The sequence below is a fragment of the Crocuta crocuta genome, unplaced genomic scaffold (genome assembly GCF_008692635.1).
Source record: "Crocuta crocuta isolate KB4526 unplaced genomic scaffold, BGI_CrCroc_1.0 scaffold92, whole genome shotgun sequence".
Taxonomy (NCBI): domain Eukaryota; kingdom Metazoa; phylum Chordata; class Mammalia; order Carnivora; family Hyaenidae; genus Crocuta; species Crocuta crocuta.
In genome coordinates, this window is record NW_027528804.1 from 5,213,537 (window position 1) to 5,223,757 (window position 10,221).

Consider the following 10,221-nt stretch of genomic DNA (forward strand, 5'->3'; position numbering starts at 1 on the left):
GAGAGAGGGCAAATTTTAGAGGAGGGGCAGGGAGAGGGAGAACAGAGGATTCAAAGCAGGCTCCGTGCTGACAGCAGAGAACTCAATACGGGGCTCGAACTCAAAAACCATGAGACCTGAGATGAAGTCACCCAACTGACTGAGTCACCCACGTGCCCCTTAGAATGCTTCTTAAAAGCACGAATATGGATATATCTTTCTTCCACTTTTAAGTTCTTCATTGTCTTTCCATTGTCTTTAGATAACGTTTTCCTTCCTTCCTGGCTTCTGTGTATTGCTCCTGTCTAACTCTCTCACCACTTTCTGACTTTCTCTGTGCTTTATCTGTAATAAGCTATTTTGGGCTCCACTACCTAAAACATTCCTTCTCCCCCTTCATCCTATCCTTTGATTCTCCTAGAAGCTCCCTTTGTTCTAGGTATTTTTGTTACCATAGTGGTAAGTACCATATATTTTCACTATATGTTTACTTGTCAGTGCCTTCCCCTCATCAGGGTTTTAAGCACCTTGATCAGGGACAGTGTCTAATTGGTTAGGAGCTTAATAAATATTGGAAGGAAAAAGTAAAGGAGGAGGGGAGAAAAACAGCCATTCTAACACATGTACTTCTTTGGTGTTAGTGAATTGAATTGAGTTGCAAATAAATTTTGCCTTCATTTTAAATTCAACTTCTATTTCACATTTACTCTTCCTAATACCATACCTATAATTTTGCATGCATAATTAAGGGGTTGCACTTTACAGTAGGCATCTTCTATCTCACATCTCAGCACACTACATAATCTTGTTTCTCATTCTCCTCGCCTGCCACCCCAGCCAAAATCTGCCTCTTTTCCATAAGCCAGTAAAAGGGATTAATGGGTCTCTGGATATTTTTTATCTGTATAAATTATGTGAGTAGCATGAAGCCCACCCTGACAGAACTATGCTGTGCTCTTTTTGAAGCTGGATTAAGGGCTCACTAAGCAGGGTGTGCCCACTAAATTATAATGTTGTAAAGCTTGAATCCTAGAAACATGTACTGTCGATATTTGGGGTTTTAATAGGATTAGCTCTACTATGAAGGAGTTTGAGAACATATGTTATGTTCCTGTAAAACTGTGTTTCTGGGTTAATTTGGCATGAAAAGAGATGAACTGCTTTCTCCCCAGTGTCCAAAAAAGATCTATTTGTTTATACTCTGGGGATTTGAAAAATATACAGAAAATTAGCATCTTATATGGTATTTTAATACTTCTTAATCTATATAATAATGTTTTCTTATTCATGTTCTTGAAATAAGACATTAAAAATGCATTTTAACTCTGTGACATTCCGGAAAAGGCAAAGCTATAGAGATAATACAGAGATGGAGGGTTATCAAGAGATGGAGATGTGGGGAGAAATGAGTAGGTAGAACAGAGAGTTTTAGATCACTGAAACTAGTCTGTATGACCCTTCAGTGATGGATACATGTCATCATACATTTGCCAATACCCATAGATTGTACCACACCGAGAAGGAGCCCTAATGTAAACTGTGGACTTTGGATGGTAATGATGTTCAGCGCAGGTTTATTAGTTGTAACAAATGTGCCGTCTGGTGTAGAATGTTGACAGTTGAGGATGTTGTGCATGCAAAGGGGGCAGAGGGTATATGGGAACTCTGTAGTTTCTGCTCAGTTTTGCTGTGAAGCTAAAACTACTCTAAAAAACAAAGTGTATAAAAAAACTCATTTTACTATCTTTAGTGTGTTTTTTCCTAAATTGTCCAAATGTTTAACAACTCTGTAGATTGTATTCTATTGTTAAATATATCCTCACCAGCAAAGTATATTCATATATGGAAACATTTCATTGGAATATTTTACACTTCCAGAATTTGAATTGGATTTTTCTTTTTATTTCACTGTATTTACTTTTTTTAGTTTAGTTTTTCTCCCTTTGTCTTATGATTTTCTTATATATTGTGGTCGTTATTTATTTGATTTCTTGGATCAAATGCTGTGATCTATGTTTGTATGCTTTTTATTTCCCAATAGATGTATTTCACATAAAGGCTCTGGACTTTTTTCTGAGACCTGCTTTGGCTGTATTTCATAAATTTTGATACACAGTGTTCTCACTGTTATTTATTGCTTAATATTATGTGGTTCTGTTTTGATGAATATATTCCTCCTAGAGTTATTTATGGAATATTTAAATTTCTAGGTGCTTAGTGTTTAGTGTTTGTTCTTTTGGTGGCTTTATGGTAGGTTTTATGGCACTTGTGATCAGAATTTCTGATCCAATGCATGATGCAATGCAATGCACTTGTAAAATGTTCATTTAAAAATGTGTATTCAGCCTATGCTGGACACAAAGTATATATATATGTGTATGTATATGTGTTCATAAATAAATATCTTGAGATTTTTTTGAAACATGTTGAAACATTAGGCCTGTAATCCCCCTCTCAATAGCTGCTTGGTGCTGAGCAGGAAACCTGCCCACACAGACATTTAGATCCGGAGGCATCAGCTTCTCAGTTTCTGCCATTTGACTGTATGTGCACACACACTTTTGAGCATTTACAGTAGTACCCCTTGTTCCTTATTTAGCACTCAGTCCCCTTACTTACATTTTGTTGATTGAATTATACAATGTATATTCTAGTTTCCACTTTGATAATGGCTCCTCAAAGTCTTCTTTCTTTCTAAATTGTTTGATGCATTTTGATCCTTAGCTATTCTGTGTGTAAAACTCACAACTCTTGCCCCCTAGTAGAGTCGGCCTTTTGTTAGTGTGTATGTTGATTGTTTTGACATTGAATTCTTTCACCTGATGTTAATATTGTAACTTTTTGCTAGCTTTTTACCTGGAATATTGTTATTTACCCCTTCATTTCTATTTTTTTCCCTGTCATTTGATTTTAGTTGAGTTGTTGTCTTTTTTATGATTGTTAATTCTGGGCATTCCTATCTTATGATAGCCAAATATAACATTTACCATGTTTGATCTTATTTATAGGCTTTCTGTCTTCTTATTGTGTGTGGTTTTCTCTTTTTCTGGATTTTGCTAGATTGATCACATTTTCTTACACCTTCTCCCTCCCTTTTTACTTTTGTCTTGTGTCAAGGCCACAGATAGTGGTCCTCAGGATATGCAACAACACATTTATATTGCTTGGCCTACACACCGCTAAAACATGTTTTAAAAATCATTTGCCAGCTTTTTAAAAATACACATTTATGTATGGATATTTTTTGGAACTGGCTAAGAGGAAGTTGGGTTGAATATAAATTTAGTCTGGATTTGAGGACTCTATGTGCTTATAGTCACTTCTTTTTAAAAAATGTTTATTTATTTATTTTGAGAGACAGAGATAGAGAGCAAGCAGGGAAGAGGCAGGGAGAGGGAGATAGAATCCCAAGCAGGCTCCACACTGTCAGTGCACGGAGCCCTATGCGGGACTCAGACTCACAAACCGTGAGATTGGGACCTGAAGTGAAGCCAAGAGCCACATGCTGAAATGACTGAGCCACCCAAGCACCCCTAGCTTATAGTGACTTCTGTATAGAGTTGAATTCCCGCCAGCTATCCCAGTGAGGATTGGCTTCCAAGAAGTTTCTACAGCCCACTGTGCTGACTGTTCCTTTCTAGGCAAGAAAGTTTCCGGCACTTCAAAAAGATCAGTTGGGGTGCTGAGGAGGATAGAGGAGGGGTGGAAAGAGAAGGGAGATACTTGTGCTCATGTATGTGTTTCAGATGGAGCAAAGGAGGCTGAGTTTGTCAGGCAGCTGCACACAGGGAGCTGCACACCTTCAGGAGTTTGGTACTCCTACTGAGTTTGTTGGAGGACGTAACTCCTGTTCTTTCTCACTACGACGTTATTTCTTGCTTTTTACTTTCTTACCCTTCCCTCTCCTTTGGAATATGTAAATAAATAATTGGGGTAATAACACATCAGGATAGTTGTATTAACATACTGTACTTTAGAAAGGAGTGAGGTTCTAAAGAAAGTTTGCTAAAGGTGCAGAGCATGACATAAGCATATTGAAAAACAGGAACTCCCTCACCTTTGCATCATTCCTAGCTCAAAAACAGTGTCTTTCCTGTCTCACGCTAACCCCACCGAGTAAGCCCATGATGCATCCCTTTCATTTTCTGGGCATCTTACCATCAAACCTCTTCTTTCCCATGTCTCCCCTTTGGCTTCAAAGCTTAGCTCTTTGAAAGTGTGTCTCTACTTCCTCACCTTTCATTTACTATTAACTCTCCTCAGTCGGCCTGCTGTCTGGATGGCTTCACTGAAACTAAGTTGCCTGCAGATGTCTCTCTAGGGTGACCTTTCCTCTATCAAATTCATTGAACATGTTTCAGTCTTTAACTCAGTAAGCCTCCTCTGCACAGTGTATCAGTATTGTTCAGCCTTTCCTGGGAAGCAATCCCAGCTCTTGCTCTTGGGTCTGTATTAGCATGCTTCCCTAGTTGTGACTTTACCTTCGTCTTCTTCGGTGACTTCTTTCCCTCTCCCTGCTTTTTAAATATTGATATTCCCCAGGGTCTCTCTTCCATTCTCTTCTTTTCCAAATCCAACATTCTACCTGGGTTACTGCATCTTATGTACTTACTAGGCCACTGCCTGTGTGCTGGTAACTCCCAAATTCCTGTCCTGAGCTCCTCACCTGTATTTTAAAGAGTGTTTGAGTCTCTCTAGCTAGAGGTCCCATTGTACCAAAAAATGGGATATCCCTAAAGCTGAACTCATCCTTTCCTTTTCCCTATGGTCCATTTCATTCCCGTGGTCTCCCCTTCTCAAAACTGTTTCCCTTTTATCTTAATTGAGAGAACAGTATTAACATCTCCTTAAATTCCCAAGTGAGAAACATAGGAGTCCTCTTCAGTTCTTTTCTTTGCCTCATTATCATTTAATCCTTCTGCTTTCTAAACATTTCTTAAATTCTTCATCTCTTTCCTATCCCTTCTACCACTTTTCTGTCTAGCTATGACTTGCTCAGGTTTAGTCATCCTCAGAAGTTATTCCAGGATGTCCTTTTCTTTTCTCTCAGCCTTTCTAGCCCCCTACCCACCCACCACACACCCACCATACACACACACACACACACACACACACACACACCCAGAGGAGAGTAATTCTCAGATGTGCTTCCCAGCACTCATTGTGTAGCTGTGTTTTAGGACTTTTCACCATGTTTTATAATAGTCTCTTTCCTACTTGCCCTGTGTGCTGCCTTCCCTACACTTTGAGGTCCCTAAGGTTGGTGATCTTCATCTCTGTGACCTCCAAGACATAGCACAGTGCCTGGTCCATAGTAGAAATAAGATAAATGCGTATGCAATACACTTAAATTAGAAGCAAGAGATATAAACTATTGAAATTGGTTTTTAGAGAAGGCTGTATGATCTGTTTTTTTTTTTTTACCTTATATAAAAATTTACAAATACCGCTTAGGCAGTTTTGCCAGATGTCACTATGATTTCTTGGGGACTTTTCCAGGCTTAAATTTCATGCCTATGCCTGAAATTTTTTCCAGGTGTAGACATGAAGAAAAAGTGAGAAGTATCACTTTTATTTTTTAGAGTAAAATAATGATTTTTAGAAATTCACCAAGCACAAAANGAAGCAAACCATGAGAGACTCTTGAATGCTGACAAAAACTGAGGACTGATGGATGTGGGGGGAGAGGGGATGGGCATGGAGGAGGACACTTGTGGGGATGAGCACTGAGTGTTATGTGGAAACTAATTTGACAATAAACTATTAAAAAAAAAAAAAAAAAAGAAGCACTGAAAAAAAAAAAAAAAGAAATTCACGTGGCACAAAATGCTAAAATATTTTAAATTTTTCTACACAGAGGCAAACCATGGAAGAGAAAATTAAAAAATGACATTAGTTGCTATTGATACATAGTAGTTGCCCAATAAAAATGGTCAATGCCATTATTCATGGTAGTTATATTGTAAAATCATTGGGAGCATTGAAGTAGCAAATACTGAGCCATTGCTTCTCAGGAAAAAAAGGATTACATTTTTACAAGACTCTGGTCACATTTTCGTCAACCAATCCATCTATAACTTTATGTGTGTTTCTGTTTAAAGACATCTTATTTAATAAGCATTGTTGATTCACAGCCAAGAGCACTATACTGTGTAGCTGAACAAAGCTTATGTGATACATTTTCTCTATGAGACACATTACACTCTTCTCGTACTTAGGAATACTAGACAACACTTCAGCACCATGTTTGGGGGTCATTTTAAGCAGAATATCACCACCACCAACAACAAAAACTGCCACCAACATATGGGGGCCTGGGTGGCTCAGTCAGTTAAGCATCCAACTCTTAATCTTGGCTCAGGTCATGATCTTATGGTTGTGAGATCGAGCTCCACATAGGGCTCAGAGCTGACAATGCATAGCCTGCTTGGGATTCCCTGCCCCTACCCCACTAGCATGCTCTCTCACTCTCTCACTGTCAAAGTAAATAAATAAACTTTAAAAAACACCAACGTATGAAAAAATATGGCACTAAATAGACCATGAAAAGGATACTTGTTTACAGTATGAGACCTGAAATCAGAAGGCAGAGTATTGCCTTGTTCAACCTCAGCTGAGAACATGTGTCTGAAGCCACTCAAACTTTTTGCTGCTCTGCATGTCCATAAATACAAAAACACCTCAAGTATTGACTTTGAGGTTACAAATAAATTTTGGTGAGTAAGCAAATTCACAAATGCAGAATCTGAGTCATGAGGATCAATTGTAGTTCATTTTTTCATCCTACTCTAGGTCTTGGAGATATCAAGATGAATGAGTACGGACCTTGTTGAGTGAATTCGGTTAGGATTTTGGGGTTAAGGGATAAAAAGTGTTTTTTTCATCTTAGAAATTGATTTAATGTAATAAAATGACAACTTAAAACTCTGATCTAATTTTATAAAATTGAATTAAAGAAGTAAATAGTTACCTATTATGGGTAAAAGACTTCTGTATGAAGTTCATTCATATGTTACTTTATTTACCTTTGAGATGTACTGAGTCTGTTATATTCTCTGACTTTAGCAAAGAGAAATATGAGTAATTATGTCAAGGACAAAAACTAAAAGTAAATAAAAGTAGAAGCAAGCTTCTGATGCCAGATTTAGAAAGGCTATTTACACCAAGACTACATAAAGCCACCTGCCATTTTCTTGTAGTAATTTATGCTTCTTTTCTATCTTCTCTTTTAAATTTTTTTTATTTCAAGGACCATTGCATAGCTGCTTAGGAGGCCAAATTTGTTGAGTCTGACAGACATGGTTTCTAGTCCTTTTTAAAAAATTTTTTAAAAGTTTCGTTTATTTATTTTGAGAGAGAGAGAGAATGATCAGGGGAGGGGCAGAACAAGGGAGAGAGAGAGAATCCCAAGCAGGCTCTGCACTGTTGGAGCCCGATGCAGGGCTCAAACTCAGGATGCGGGGCTCGAACAGTGAGATCATGATCTGAGCCGAAGCTAGGAGTTGGATGCTTAGCTAACTGAGCCACCCAGGCGCCCCTCTCGTCCCTCTTTGTTGTACTTATTAGCTATGTGACTCTGGACAAGTTAAACTTTTCTGAGCGTACTATTCCCTGAGTTGTAAAATGGGGATAAGGAAGGATACCCCCAGTTGTAAAATGAGAATCATGAAGGATTTGATTTATCCTCAGTGTAAAATGAAGGCAATGTCATGGGATGAAAGAAAAACTATTAAGATTATAAAAACTATATATAAACTGTAAAAACTATTTAGACTAGCTAGGGCCTGGCATATAATGAAAAAGTTTGCTTTGTTTTTTCATTTCCTCAGAGAAGGTGAATATTCTCTTTAAACACTCGCATCTTAGAGAAGATGAGTCTTTTACCTTCATAGGTAAATGTAGCTGTGTAAAACATTCTTTTTTTAAAAAAAATTATTTATTTTTGAGAGAGACAGAGAGAAAGAGGGGCAGAGAGTGAGAATCCCAAGCAGGTGCCATACTGTCAGCACAGAGCCCAATGCGGGGCTTATACTCACAAACTGTGAGATCATAACGTAAGCTGAAACCAAAGTCAGACGCTTAACTGACTGAGCCACCCAGGTGTCCCAAAGCATTCTTAAGCCACAGCTATCTTCTGCCAAACCCCTTTATATATTGCTCCATTATGTGGCATGTATTGCTGTAGAGAAATCTGAGGCCAACCGGTCTTTTCTCTTTAAGTAGATAACGAGCTACCCTGCCTTTGTGCTTTAATACTTAAGGGTGTTTCAGCTGATCATATTCTGCCTCTGTAAGTTCACTTTTTTCTTGAGGAAGGCAATATCTTCTCACTAATTTTGCCAGGGCGGATGAGTTTTTTTCCAAATATAATTCACGTCAATTTTCTGTCTGGGGAAGTTTCCTTCCCTCGCAAAAATAGTTGGTTGAATGAAGTGTTCATTCCATCTATTCTGATTTCTCTTCAGGAGCACTGGCTCTCCATAAGTTGTGTCATAGTCTAGTTTTTCTTCAGTAGAAATCCTGCTTCTTAACATTTGTAATGAGGTACTTGCCGTGATGTTTGAAGCAATAATACCTCCATGAAGGTCATATATCTGGAACTATGTAGAACACATCTGTGAACCAAGAGGTAAGCCAAAAAGTCCCTGGTCCCTTGAGGTAGTTCGTCACCGTCCTCTAATGGGAAGTGAGTAGATATGAAGGAGAGACAACCTACATTTACTGAAGGCCAGTGGCTTAGCTGGGACTATGCTGTGGTGCTATTTATTTCTCACAAGAGTCCAATCAGATAGGATTGATACGTACATTTACAGATGAGAAAACAAATACTCAGAAGGATAATTTGACAAGGTCAGAGAGCTACAAATACCTGAGCCAGACTTGAAATACCAAAACCTTTGTTCCTTCCATAATACCATTTTATCTCATGGTAGTACACATTTCCCCTCGAAAAGCTCCTATTTGGTCTTTCAGTCATAATCTATTTTTTCTTTTTGTTGGCACTATACTCAAATTTCATTGGCTGGGCTCCAGGTCTACAAAGAGGAAATTGAAAATAGAGAATGTTAGAATAAACATTGTAGCAGCGAGAAGTTTCTTGGCAATAGCTGGAGAGTGAGAAAGAACTATAAAAACCAAACTAAACCTACTAATTCTAGTAAAAATGAGACCCACCATCTCTCTACCTCTGAGGACATTACTATAATGCTATATGGTATATAATTGAAATTCATAAATGTGTCTTAGATTCATTAAGGAAAACTTAAATTTTATTTTCAAGTTTTTAAAAGAAGGCTTTACCAAGTATGCATCCATCTTAAGCAATATCAAAACCACAGAAATGCTTTCAGTTGTTTATAATTGCAAAAAAAAAAAAAAAAGGAAAAATTCCATATGACTATCAACAGGAAAATAGATATATTATGGCTCTACGATGGAATACTTAGAATAGTGAAAATAAAGTCCAGATTCATGTATCTACATGAATGAATCTTACAAATAGTTAGACTTACAATATAATAATTATATTGTAAAAATTATATTGCAAAAAATTAAAGTATAATATAATTCCACTTATCTGAAGTTTAGAAATATTCAAAGCTAATATAGTATCAGGGGTATATATTTATGTGACAAAACTAAAAAGAAGACCAATATAACCACAAATTCAGGATAGTGGTGTTTCAGGGTCAAGAAAGTGAGGTACAGTTGTATAGGGACATATACATAAGACCTCAAAAGTATAAGTAATGTCTTAATTCTTAGGCTGGTGTTGGATACCCTAGTATTCATTTTATCATCAGTATTATTATTTATAAGTTACATAAGTATAAAACACATTTGTAGGTACAAATTAACAAAAAATTTTAGTTCTTAAGAAGGTTATATTTTAGTTATCTAGAAATTTTTAGTTATGAGAAATATTTCCAAAGATAGAAGATTCATTGTTACTGTTACAAAAGAAACAAAAAATAGATAGTACCCCAAGAGCTCATTTAAAAAACAACACTTACTTATTTACCTAAAGAAAGTTCTTTACATTGGAATGTTGGATACTAGCTTACATAAGGCAGTTTTTAGAAGAGGAAATTTTTTAAATAGAAGTCAAATCCCTAAATTATTATATCTTCAGTCTTCTAAATTTTATTGTGCTTTGGCTTACTTCAGAGCACAATTCCAGTAACCAAACATTGCATTAAGTTCTAGAGAGAATGTCGCCTGCTTCAGAGAATTTACATGTCA

The 10,221-nt window shown here is 37.1% G+C and overlaps 1 protein-coding gene across 3 annotated transcripts in view; it reads left to right on the forward strand.

Annotated features, from left to right (window-relative positions):
* The window catches only part of GSTCD (glutathione S-transferase C-terminal domain containing), a 135,881-nt gene that overhangs the window by 77,817 nt on the left and 47,843 nt on the right, over positions 1-10,221 (forward strand). The gene's annotated exons all lie outside the window — the stretch shown is intronic.